Below are 13,531 nucleotides of genomic sequence, written 5' to 3'. Positions count from 1 at the left end.
TGAAAAAGTTGGCTTAAAGCTCAACATTCAGAAAACAAAGATAACGGCATCCAGTCCCCTCACTTCATGGCAAATAGATGGGGTAACAATGGAAAGAGTAACAGACTTCATTTTCTTGGGCTCCAAAATCACTGCAGATGGTGACTGCAGCCATGGAATTAAAAGACACTTACTCCTTGGAAGAAAAGCTATGACCAACCTAGACAGCATACTAAAAAGGAGAGACATTACTTTTCTAACAAAGGTCCATCTAGTCAAAGCTATGGTTTTTCCAGTAGTCATGTATGGATGTGCGAGTTGGACTACAAAGAAAGCTGAGTGCTGAAGAATTGATGCTTTTGAACTGTGGTGTTGGAGAAGACTCTTGAGAGTCCCTTGGACTGCAAGGAGATCAATCCTAAAGGAAACCAATCCTGAATAGTCATCAGAAGGACTGATGTTGAAGTTGAAGCTCCAGTACTTTGGCAACCTGATGTGAAGATATGACTCATTGAAAAAGAGAAAGATTGAGGGCAGGAGGAGAAGAGAACATAGATGGTTGGAGGAGAAGGATGAGATGGTTGGATGGCCTTCACCAACTCGATGGACATGAGCTTGAGTAAGTTCCAGAAGTTGGTGATGGAGAGGGAAGCCTGGTGGACTGCAGTCCATGTGATCGCAAAGAGTCAAACACAACTGAGCGACTGAACTACACCCCCATGTTCACAATAGGCAAGGTGTATAATCCACCCAAATGACCACTGACAAATGAATAAAGAAACTGTATCATATATAACAATGGATTATTATTTAGCCATACAAAAGAAGGAAATTCTGTCATTTGTGCAACATGGATGGACCTTGAGGGCATTATGCTAAATTAAATAAAACAAAGATAAATACCGCATGGTACCACGTATTTGCAACCAAAAAAAAAGGTGGGGGAGAAGTCAGACAGAGTTGCAAAGTGGTAACTAGAGACTCAGGGGTGAAAGAAATAGGGAGTGGTTTGGCAAAATAAAAAGAAAACAAAGTTAACAAATCATATCACTTATATGTGTATTTAAATTATAAAAAAAAACCTCCGAAATGACATTGGTGATTTCCAGGAGTAGGGCGTTAAGAGTGGAGGAAAGGGGTGATATTGGCCAAAGATATATACTTTCAATAAGATAAATAACTTCTGGGAATCTAATGTACAACATGGTGTCTAGTTAGTAATGTATATTTGAACATTACTTAGTAGATCTTAAAAGATCCTATGCACAAAAAAAAGAATGCTTGTGTGAGGTAATCAGTTCAGTTGTTCAGTCGTGTCCAAGGCTTTGTGACCCCATGAACTGCAGCACTATAGGCTTCCCTGTCCATCACCAACTCCTGGAGTCCACCCAAACCCACATCCATTGAGTCGGTGATGCCATCCAACCATCTCATTCTCTGTCATCCTCTTCTCCTCCTACCCTCAATCTTTCCCAGCATCAGGGTCTTTTCCAATGAGTCAGCTCTTCGCATCAGGTGGCCAAAGTACTGGAGCTTCAGCTTCAATATCAGTCCTTCCAATGAACACCCAGGACTCATCTCCTTTAGGATGGACTGTTTGGATCTCCTTGCAGTCCAAGGGACTCTCAATTCTCCAACACCACAGTTCAAAAGCATCAATTCTTCAGCACTGAGTTTTCTTTATAGTCCAACTCTCACATCCATACATGACTACTGGAAAAACCATAGCTTGACTAGATGGACCTTTGTTGGCAAAGTAATGTCTCTGCTTTTTAATATGCTGTCTAGGTTGGTCATAACTTTCCTTCCAAGGATTTTAAGCGTCTTTCAATTTCATGGCTAAGATCACCATCTGCAGTGATTTTGGAGCCCCCCAAAATAAAGTCAGCTACTGTTTCCATTGTTTCCCCATCTATCTGCCATGAAATGATGGGACCGGATGCCATGAGGAGGTAATAGATACGTTAGCTAATATTTCTGTGGTCAGCATTTTATAATGTATACATATATGAAATCATACTACACCTTAACCTTATACAATATTACAGATCATATCTCAATAGAAATGGGAGAAAATAAGAATAGCAAAAAACTGTTAAAACTGTAACATAAAAATCTGCTATTTACAGCTAAACAGCTCGGTGGGACTTTAACCTTAAAAGTTTATATTATAAAAGAAAAATCAATAATTTAAGTTCAAACTGAGAAACTCGAAAGGGGCAAACTGTGCCTATACCAAGCAGAAAGAAGGGAATAATAAAGAGGAAAACTTAATAAAGTGGAAAACAAAAATGGAAACAAATCATTGAAATAAGATTCTTCAAAATCAGTCAGCTGGTAATTGACGTTGATACACTTCCACCCATTTTGACTATACAGTAAAAGGAAGAGCATGTATGCTTAGTCACTCAGTCTTGTCCAACTCTTTGCAACCCCCGTGGACCGGCTTCTCTGTCTATGGGAATCTCTAGGCAAGAATACTGGAGTGGGTAGCCATTTTCTTCTCAAGGGGAACTTCCTGACCCAGGGATCAAACCCAGGCCTCCTGCATTGCCGGCAGGTTCTTTACTGTCTGAGCCACCAGAGAGCCCCAAAGGAGTGGAAGACAGTTTTGGATATTGACAAATGAGAGGATATCACTACTCACCATGCAGAAATTAAAGAAAAACAGAATATGAAGAATCATTCTATGCCCATAAATTTGACTGAGATGAAACTGACCAATTTCTTTTTTTATGTTAACATGTAATCAATTTAATTATTTTATTTATTTTTGTAGCTGGGTATATTGTTTTTTCCATTTATTTTTATTAGTTGGAGGCTAATTACTTTATAATATTGTAGTGGTTTTTGCCATACATTGACATGAATCAGCCATGGATTTACATGTGTTCCCCATCCCAATCCCCCCTCCCACCCCTCCCCCTAATTTAATTCTTTTAAATAAATAACTTTTTGGAAAATTGTTTTGACATCTAAAATGGCATAATGATAGATATAAGCCACACAAACCAACCCTCTTCAATAGTCTCAAAAAGTTTCAAAAGTCTCAAGAGATTCTAAGACCAAAAATTTGGAACACTTTTCACTACAATTATCATCAACAGTATTTTAAAGATAAGATTAAGACACAGTTAAGCGGTTTACCAAATTTCTAAAACTCCAAATTCTATGCACTTTCCATTACAATAGAAGATCAGAAGAAAACACCTATTTTATACTTGTAGTGTTTTTAGTTTTGGGGGAATACACATTTTTAACATGTTCCCAGATGATACTGATGCCCCTAAATTTAGAGGACCACCATTAAAGCAAATAAACTATCTGAAGGGTTTTAGGGTTCTAAAAAGGCCAGGTGCCTTCACCTCTCTGAGACTTAATTTTTCACACCTGTACATCTGTACAATGAGGGTGTCTCTAATGTTTTTCTGGCTATCAGTTTCGGTTTCACGCACTCAGTTGCTGAAGAGGTACATCTTTCTGATGAGGGGTCAGGGGTAATCTAAAGTCATAGAAGTCAAAATTCTTATCTTGGCTCACAGAGCCTACAAAATTTGGCCAGTTTAAGTTCCTGGTCTCATCATCCGCTTTTCGCTCCACTCACAGTGGCCCTTCGCCTTTTCCTTAACCCAGCTCAGTCTGTTCCCATGATAAGGCCTTTGTGGTTGCTCTTCCTTCTGCTCCTAATACTCTTCAGCAGCTCTTCATAAGATTCACCCCTCGCTTCGTTCCATCACTTTGTTCTGCTTGATTTTCTTTAAAGCACTCACTACCATCTTAGCTAACCGTGTTTGCTTGTAGACTTGCTTATGGTCGGTTTCCTCCATTAAGCTGTCAACTACTTGAGCACAAAGCCACAGTCTCTCGTAAATCGAAGTGTCTGGCAGGTAGGTGGAGCTCAGTAAATACAGGATGGCCGAATGCCTGCCAGCAGCCCAGGCCAGGCTTGCAAAATGGCCACGGATACGTCCGGACGGGACGCGCGGCGGTCCGGCGGCAGGTCGGCCAGCAGGAAGATCTGGGCCGCTCTGTCCAGCGTGGCCCGGCAGTGGACCCTGGAGGACGAGTTGGAACGGGAGAGAGAACGCCGGCGGCGACACCAGAACCTGAGTTTCAGCATGGACAAGGACCTGCCAGCCCCCGAGAGACTGCTGAGCGTGGAGGAAGCAGAGGGGCCCCGGCCACCGGCCCCAGACCCCAGAGATGAGGAGGATGTCTGGGCCGTCCTGAGGATGCGGCAGGAGAGGAGGCAGAGGCGAGGCGTCTGGAGGCCCTGTCCCGGAGCCGCAGGAGGCCAGGCAGCCGCCCCCGGCACCGAGGAGCAGGTGCAGTTGCCGTCTGGCGGGAGACTGGGCCCAGAGCGCGGCTCCGAGGAGGAGGAGGGCCTGGCGGGCAGGGCGCCTGCGGGCTCCGAGAAGCCGTCTGTTGCGGAGACACTTGAGCTGGAAGCGAGCCTGGACCCCGAGACCCCCAGCCCCAGTAAATGCTCCGTGTCCCAGAAGATCGCTGTGCTGGAGGAGCGCGCTGTCTCAGAAAAGAGGGCGGTTCCAGACAAAGCCAGCGTCTCGGAGAAGTGAATGGTGTCTGAGAAAGGCACCATCTCCGAGAAGACCCCGGCCCCAAAGACGCAGCCGGCCCCAGGCAGGGCCATGGCCCCAGCGTGGCCCCAGGCCCGGGTGCACCCAGCCTCAGCGGAGCGCCGGTCCAGCAGGGTGCTGGGCCCGAGAAGGAGCCCGAGTCCTCGGCGGCCTCCCGCCCGTCACTCTGCAGGTGAGGGCCGCCAGCACGGATGCTGAGGCCGAGCGCTCCAGCTCCCGCACCACCACCTTCCGATGAGCCCCGAGAGACAGCTCAGAGTCGGCCTTAACCCGCAGCGCCAGTGTGAGGCTCCCTGTCAGCTCGGTCAAATTAGGCCCGAAGCTGGAGCGATACCACTTGGCCATACAGAGACCAGAGTCCCTCAAGTGTGCAAGCCCGTCCCACACCGAGTTCCTCGTGGCTCACGTGGATGTCGCCAGCCAGCAAGCGTCACCTCTTCGAGAAAGAGCTGGTGGGCCAGAGCTGAGAGGGCCCAGCCTCCTGCCGCAAGGAGAAGTTGCAGCTCTCAAGGGTGGTGTTGTCGTGGCTCAACCAGACGCCTGCCCAAACTGACCGATTTCTTAAAGGAAACAAATTGACAACACTCAGAACTGAAACAGATAAGCAATGCTACCGAAAACTTTAAGTCATAATAAAAAAAAAAAGAAAGAAAAAGAAAAGTTATACAAAGAACTCTAACTTCATGCCCACATCGTTTTGCTCATTTCACTTGTGCATTTTACCAAATGTTTAAGGAAGAAATAATTCTAGACTGTCTCTTCTAGAAATTAGAAGAGGGAATGCTCCCATTTTATGGGACTACCATAAAATCATATGAAGTTTCACACCAATATACTTCACAGAAAAAGGAGTAAAAATCTTCACCAAAATGTTAGCAAGTCAAATCTAGCAACATGTAAGAATAATAATATATGACAATCAAATGGGACATATGTCGAGAGCCAAATCTTGTTCACCATATTAACAGACTAACAGGAGAAAAGCATATTTTTATATCAATAGATGAGAAAAATAACACATACTATAATATTCAAGACTCATTCATGATAACCTATCAGCAAAAAAAGAAATAGAAGGACTTTCTTAAACTATTAAGGGACATTTACAAAATATAGCAAAATCACATCTAATGGTAAAGACTGAAGGCATTCCTCCTAGGATTAATAGCCAAAAATGTCAACTCTCACCACTCCTATCCAATACCATGTTGAAAATTCTACCAAATTCAACAAGAAAAATAAAAGTCACTTAGATTGGAATAAAGAATTAAGAATATTTGCAGAATATGTACTTGCTTATAAGAAAGACTCTACCAAAATTTATTTTAACTGTAATTAACAGATGGTTCGGTTCAGCTCAGCTCAGTCACTCAGTCGTGTCCAACTCTTTGCGACCCCATGAACTGCACCACGCCAGGCCTCCCTGTCCATCACCAACTCCCAGAGTTTACTCAAACTCACGTCCATCCAGTCAGTGATGTCATCCAGCCATCTCATCCTCTGTCGTCCCCTTCTCCTGCCTTCAATCCCTCCCAACATCAGGGTCTTTTCCTGAGTCAACTCTTCACATGAAGTGGCCAAAGTATTGGAGTTTCAGCTTCAGCATCAGTCCTTCCAATGAACATCCAGGACTGATCTCCTTTAGGATGGACTGGTTGGATCTCCTTGCAGTCCAAGGGACTCGCAAGAGTCTTTTCCAACACCAAAGTTCAAAAGCATCTATTCTTTGACGCTCAGCTTTCTTCACAGTCCAGCTCTCACATTCCATACATGACCAATGGAAAAACCATAGCCTTGACTAGACGGGCCTTTGTTGGCAAAGTAATGTTTCTGGTTTTAAATGTGCTATCTAGGTTGGTCAAAACTTTCCTTCCAAGTAGTAAGCATGTTTTAATTTCATGGCTTCAATCACCATCTGCAGTGATTTTGGAACCCAAGACAATAAAGTCTCTCACTGTTTCCACTGTTTCCCCATCTATTTGCCATGAAGTGATGGGACCAGATGCCATGATCTTAGTTTTCTGAATGTTGAGCTTTAAGCCAACTTTTTCACTCTCTTCTTTCACTTTCATCAAGAGGCTCTTTAGTTCTTCTTCACTTTCTGCCATAAGGGTGGTATCATCTGCATATCTGAGGTTATTGATATTTCTCCCAGCAGTCTTGATTCCAGCTTGTGCTTCCTCCAGCCCAGCGTTTCTCATGATGTACTCTGCATGTAAGTTAAATAAGCAGAGTGACAATATACGGCCTTGACATACTCTTCTTCCTATTTGTAACCAGTCTGTTGTTCCATGTCGAGTTTTAACTGTTGCTCCCTGACCTGCATGTAGGTTTCTCAAGAGGCAGGTCAGGGGGTCTGGTATGCCCATCTCTTTCAGAATTTTCCAAAGTTTATTGTGATCCACACAGTCAAAGGCTTTGGCATAGACAGAAGGTTAGTTCTAGCCAAAGTGATCTTCAGATTTGTGTAACCTCAGCTAAATTCTTAGTATAGACATGCTTATACTGAAATGTATATGACTAAACAAAGGACTCAAATAACCCAAACAATTTTTAAAAAGAATCAAATTGAACCAAACAACTCCTGGTATTAAGACATATTCTAAAGCTAGAATAATTAACAAAACAGTTAAAGGAGAGATTAGCAAACTACTACTTATGAGTCAAAGCTAGTTCAACACTTGTTTTTGTAAATAAAGTTTTATTAGAACAAAGCCATACCCTGTCATTTGTATATTGTCAAAGTTGCTTTGCAGGTGCAAGGAGAGACCTGCAAGGAGTTGTGAGAGTGACCTCTATTGCCAATAGAAGTATCTATACCTCTTTCAAATCTTGGGCTTTATTAAAGTTTAACTATATGTGCTGAAGTATATTCCCCATTTGAAGAATTGTTTTTTAGCTTTTATGCACATCTTTTAATACTTCTATGTATATTATAAAATACATAAAAACATTAATCTGTGTTCAGAGAAGGTGATTGTGCCTTTAAAAATTAAGACTTAATTCTCCAATTTTTAAAGGCTTACAAGATTAAACAGCAAAATATTGTGAAATTCCAGTGGACACAGATACTTACTATACTTCAACTGGTGCAGAGCATTCCATGTACTTTTCCATGCTCTAAGTAATATACTTGTGCATATACAACACATTCACAAGTTTTTCTCTGTACAAAAAACATTCTGTGTTCAGACTATTTTGCATTTTTTACTGAAGATAAACACACCATTCTATTTATTGAAATCTATTACATTAAAAATAGCTACATACTTATATTGTTAATGTACCATAATTGAACCCTGATATTTTAACATTAGGAATGTCTGCAGTTCAATTTAATCATTTTTACTAAAATATTATATTATGAAGACTATTCGTGTACATCTGCACTAGAATTTCAGAAGTGGGTTCATTACTACCCAATTTCCTTTTAAAAGGCGTTAACATTTTATATTATTTTTACATAATCCAGCTCTATACTCCAACAACCTGAAAAGATTTTGTTAAAGTCAATCTTCAACTCTTGCTAACTTCAGAGATGAAAAACTGGCTTCTAAATTTGATTATTTTACATTAAAATACCTAGGAATCTCAAGTACATAAGCAAATAAGCCATATGTACATACTAGTTTGTGAGCTTCCCTTTTCCTTTTTCTCAACCTAGATGCTATTTAAATATGTCACTATTAATCATTTGTTTATGTGGTGTGCGATATTCTTGCCATGGGATTTTGTTTAACTATTTTGTTATGTGTTTTTATCTTCATACAATCCAATATTTAGCTTTCTCTACTGCTGTATTATAAAGTTTTATAGTATCTTCAACACCTTTATAATATACTGTTTAAATATTGTTTTCTAAATAAAGTATAGACTGCACCTATAATATTTACCAAGTGTTACTGCTTTCATGTTAATTCTATGTCTTTTTCATATTTTCTAGCCTCTCTGTAAATTACATATTGAAGCATGATGGTTATTTTAACTGCAGTCATTTTTATCATTTGTACATTTTCACTGACTCTTAATATCTGACAAATGTACATTTTTCACTATGATTCTGGTTTACAGTCTCCTTTTATTTCTAAATTTGTTATTCGTATTCAGTTTTCACATTTCTTGGTTCATTAAATTTCCTGGCTACTCCATCTTCTTTAAAGATTGCATCCATTGTTAGTACAAAATGCCGTTTTCCCCACTAGAGGTTGGCGTAAAGGCAGTGCTGCAGACATTCCCATTCCCATCTCTGTAGCATTCCACTTATACATATCCCTCTGTCTTCAACCTTTTTGCGCCTTTTATACTAGCATGATCTATTAAGAATATCACAGAGCTAACCCGTTATTTAATTCAGGTTAGGATTCCTTATATTTTAATATATTAACTAAATCCAAGTACATTAGTTTGTATATAATTAATATTTGATCTTATTCCTAAATCTTATGCTTCTATCAACATATATATATATATATATATATATATATATATATATATATATATATATATATATATTTTGCTGCCTTTCCAATTACCTGACTTTTCCCACTTGTATTAATCAAGTTTATACTGAAACTGCCTTCTTTGCCTCTTATCATTTGAAATTTCTGTATATACTTCTATTCTAGTGATTTTCTAACTAAAATGTTTAAAAGAAATATATACAAGCCCCACATAATAGTAATTGCACATTCAATTCTCCTCACACCTCCCATCCTACTTCCAGAGATAACTTGTAACTAGATACATTCTCACTCAGGACTCTTAATAATAGCATAGGATGGTATGTACACTTTACTCCATCATGAATACACAAAGTAAGAGAATCTTACAGTTTAGTATCAGTTAGTACCCAACACATTATCTTCAAAATAAATCACAAGGCAATTGTATATGTTAAAGGAAAAAGCTGAACTAGAAACAGACCTAGGCTAAGTGAACTGAGTAAAACTTGATATTTAGGATATGTCCACTTTTTTTCTTTCCCTCTGACTTTAATTCTGGTTCTCAACTATGCAACATGACACCCAATATCCACATTTCAGAGTATTTTTCACTATTCTTAACAAAAAATGAAAGATATTGAATATAATGTATCAGGCACTGTGCCAAGTTAAAAAAGGAAAAAACTAAAAATGGTGTTTGATCTCACAAAACTACCAGTTTAATGGGGCAGAAAAATAAATTGGTTGTCAAGCGTAATGGAATGAAATAAGTGCTGTGATGGGCAAAATATTGAATGCTACAAAAGCACAAAGAAAAGGAAATTTATTCTCTCGAAGGAAAAGATATTAAGTAGTATTATCTTGCCTGATATTAGGGTATACTAGACATGGATATAAAATAGAAGAAACACTGAAGGTAAAGATACAGTTGTGAAATAAAGTAATAGAGCAACACTCATTGTGACAAGAAAGATTGCAGAAAATGGGAAACTGGAAGGTAAGAGTCCAAAATACTGAGAATCATTTTAGGTGTAAAAAGCTTCAAAAGCCTTGTTAAAGTTGTGGACCATATTCTCAGGGCAATGTTGATTAATTCTAGGTCTGATGTAAATCAGAGCTTTAACATATTATTTTTAATAGCAAGCAAAATTCCCTGATTTTTAAAAAGCATGCAAAGTATATACACATTGATAAAGAGAGACAGGTTGAAGTCACAGAATAGCGACCCTAGTTAAAGCTAATATGCAGCTCAATGAAACAAACATAACCTAGCTTTCAGAAAAACCAAGTAAACCAGATCATCTGAATGCAGGAGGGCAGTTTATGATTTTATTTTCAATAGCGCTCAGAGTAGACAGCAATTTATTGTAACTATGCCTCATAATGAGGGTAATCATTTACTATACATACATATAACATGTAAAAAACTTCTGAATTGTTTTTAAGAAAATGAACTATTTCACAAGGGTGATTTATTTCTTAAAGTTGACAAGAGAATCTTATGCACATTGTTCCAGCTCAGCCAAAGAAAATGAAGTTATTATTCAGTATTCTTCTCAGTGAACATAAAATTATTTTTAATTCTGAAATGGAACTAAAGCTGAACAAATGTTTAATGATTATATGGTCATATTTAGAGTAAATTATGACTGGATACAGAATTTATGAGCTTGTTTTACTAGAGCATTATGTTCTCATGAGGCTATTTGACAAAAAGTAACTTATCACAGCCATAAAAAATAGTTTACAAAATTGTACATAAGTTTATATTATGTTTTCTTAAAATAGACAAATTGGAGTATACACAACAATTTCTGTTGTAATGAGTAACCCAATTTTATAATGACTACCCTGGGCATTACACTATCATTGCCTAGATCTTCATGCACTGATTCTTAAGGATTAGTTATTTTTATTAACTAAAAAATGGGTCCATTTTCAGACAAGTGAAATTATTTGTCACGTTATTGTTCTGTAAAGACATAACTATATTATCATATAGTAAAATTAAGGCCTTTTAATGTTTGTCAGACAACATTTGAAAAAAAATTAATATGTGGCCAGTGCTATACTTCTCTGCTGGATTCCTGATGGTCACAGCTGGTAGAACCTGGTAAGTTCTTCATAAATATGTTCAACACTAATGAATGAATATTAACTTCTTCATATGTATTAGCTTACAGCTGAATTCTGTAATTCAAGGTAGTTGTGTTCTATTAAATCACAGAAAACACTGAACTGACAGATACTGGACCACTGCATATAGAGGAAATGCACAATCCTGTGAACCTCCGTTTACATTTTCATCATATGATTAATACATCACTTTGTTGTGTGTTTGTTTATAAATATTTTATTTAATATATTGATTCATTAACATTGAACTCATAGTCAACAGCACCGTAACTTAAGCTCTGCATAAGAGCCTGCTTGCACAATTAGGCAGTACTTCAGCACTACAATTGGGAGCCATTTTAAACAGCAAACTTACCAAAACAAAAAAGGCATAAAAATGCTATAAATTGAAAGCTGGGGGTGGGGGGTGGAAACTGCAAAAAAAAAAAAAAAAAAGTCAGAAGGTTGAAACAAAAGGAAAGATATACCATGTTCATGGAATGTAAGGTTCAGTATTGTTAAGATTTCTCCGCAGAGTGGTTTAGTAAGTATACCTTTCAAATAGGCAGTAATAAAATAGTTTCCAGTTATATCCAGCAGAATGATAACTGGACAAGAACATCGTTTCTCATCATGCAGTCCATAGCATCTAGTTTATTTCTGAGATTCTTGTTTCAGGCCTAGACTACTCAACAGAGAGCATGGCTCATATATTTCTCAAGCCCAAAGATAATTTGGATAATTTGAACAAACACAAGACACTGCCATCTACTAGTCTTGAAGAAAAACTTTCTTGAAATTGAAAACAGAAGTTGAGAGACATCAGAAGTTGTGTGCTGTGAGAGAATACAGGTAAATACATAACCTGACAGGTGGTGCATGTATAGGATTTACCTCTGCTTATGATTGCTGATATTTCTGCAGAACTTTCAAAAAACACTTGTCAAATTTCCCATTTTAATCTTACAAGTTTTGGTGTATCCAAATTATAGATTCTCAGAAATATGATTAAATTTAATGAGATACTGGTTCCTTAATTCTAGATGACCAATTTGTTGTAACTGTTTATAGCAATATGAAAACCTATGGTTTCCACATATGGAATTTCCTGCATTCTTCTGTAGTGCCCTTTTGATAAGCTGCAACTTTTTATAGTAATATTAGTAGGACTAATAACTAGATTGAAAAGAGATGTGAAAATCATAAAGTCTTATTTATATGGATACTCATTAACATGTCTATTACTGAAAGCATTTGAATGAGAAGAATGATTGAATAAACATGTATATCAAGTAAAATTTCCTAGTATTTATTATTTTTGCTCCCCTAACCAAGAATAACTTAAAACAGTCCTTAGCTTCGACTTATTTTTGCTATTTATCTAAAAGCAGTGTACAAAGTATGAGTTGTTCCCACATACATAAGTTGGGGTAAGTGTAATGTTAACATCTACTAGCAAAATACTCAGCTATTAAAATACATCCTTAAGTGGAACAAATTCGATTAGGGCATGTTTGTTTCAAAATAACCCTAATTATGTCCCCAACATTGAGTGTCTTTTTGACCCTGGTTTGTAAGTACCCAAGTGTGTTATCAGAACATATGGAAATGTTTTGAAACTAAAGAAGTAAAATTAAGAAGTGAACAGGAAATAGGTAACTACTCAGTAACCACTGAGGAACAAATAGATCTGGATAATGTGAAAATGTTGGCTCTCTATTAAAGGAGTTATAAAAAGTATACAGGCATTGAAATTTATATAGTTTTTGAGGAATTACAAGAAACATAGATAACAGACTGGTTCACTGCCAAAGAGAAATCATTTTCTGAAAATAGAAATTCTATTACCATTCAAAAACTTCTTCCCATAAATTAATCAGTGATAGAATTGTCTTAAGATATTAACTGAGGCAACATCAATTCAGTTAGAACATTCCTTTGTTTTCCATGTCACCCATATCAGAGACCATTTTATCTAAGAGTAGATTATCAATAGAATCCAGACAAATTGCACTAGCTTGATAATGTGAGACCTCTTCAATGGCCTTAAATGAAATGAATGGCAAACTAGTTACGGCTGCAACATTTACTATACGTAGCAGATAACACTAATGTCATGCATTGGTTAGATAGAACCTTTCTAAAAGCAATATGTTCTATTTTCACATGTTTCAAGTATTCATACAGTGATATTAAAAGTATTCAATACATACTTTATACTAGCCAAACTGAAGACACATTTCACAAATGCATTTCATGCATGGTAGTCCCCAACTCATTTGGGGAAAGTTATCCTTCACTAGCCTGTACAGCACCAGTTACTAATAAGCATTAAAGGGATTCAAATGTGGTATCCAAAATAAGAGAGGAAGGTCCCAAGCATTTGGTTTTTTACCT

General features: G+C 37.9%; 1 pseudogene; it reads left to right on the top strand.

Annotated features, from left to right (window-relative positions):
• The first annotated feature begins 3,899 nt into the window (after window positions 1-3,899).
• Window positions 3,900-4,775, top strand: LOC133049351 (ladinin-1-like; annotated as a pseudogene).
• The last annotated feature ends 8,756 nt before the right edge of the window (window positions 4,776-13,531 follow it).

This window comes from Dama dama, chromosome 30, assembly GCF_033118175.1.
Source record: "Dama dama isolate Ldn47 chromosome 30, ASM3311817v1, whole genome shotgun sequence".
Lineage (NCBI taxonomy): Eukaryota > Metazoa > Chordata > Mammalia > Artiodactyla > Cervidae > Dama > Dama dama.
The sequence above is the reverse complement of the archived record's forward strand: the minus strand, read 5'-3'. Positions and strand labels throughout refer to the sequence as shown.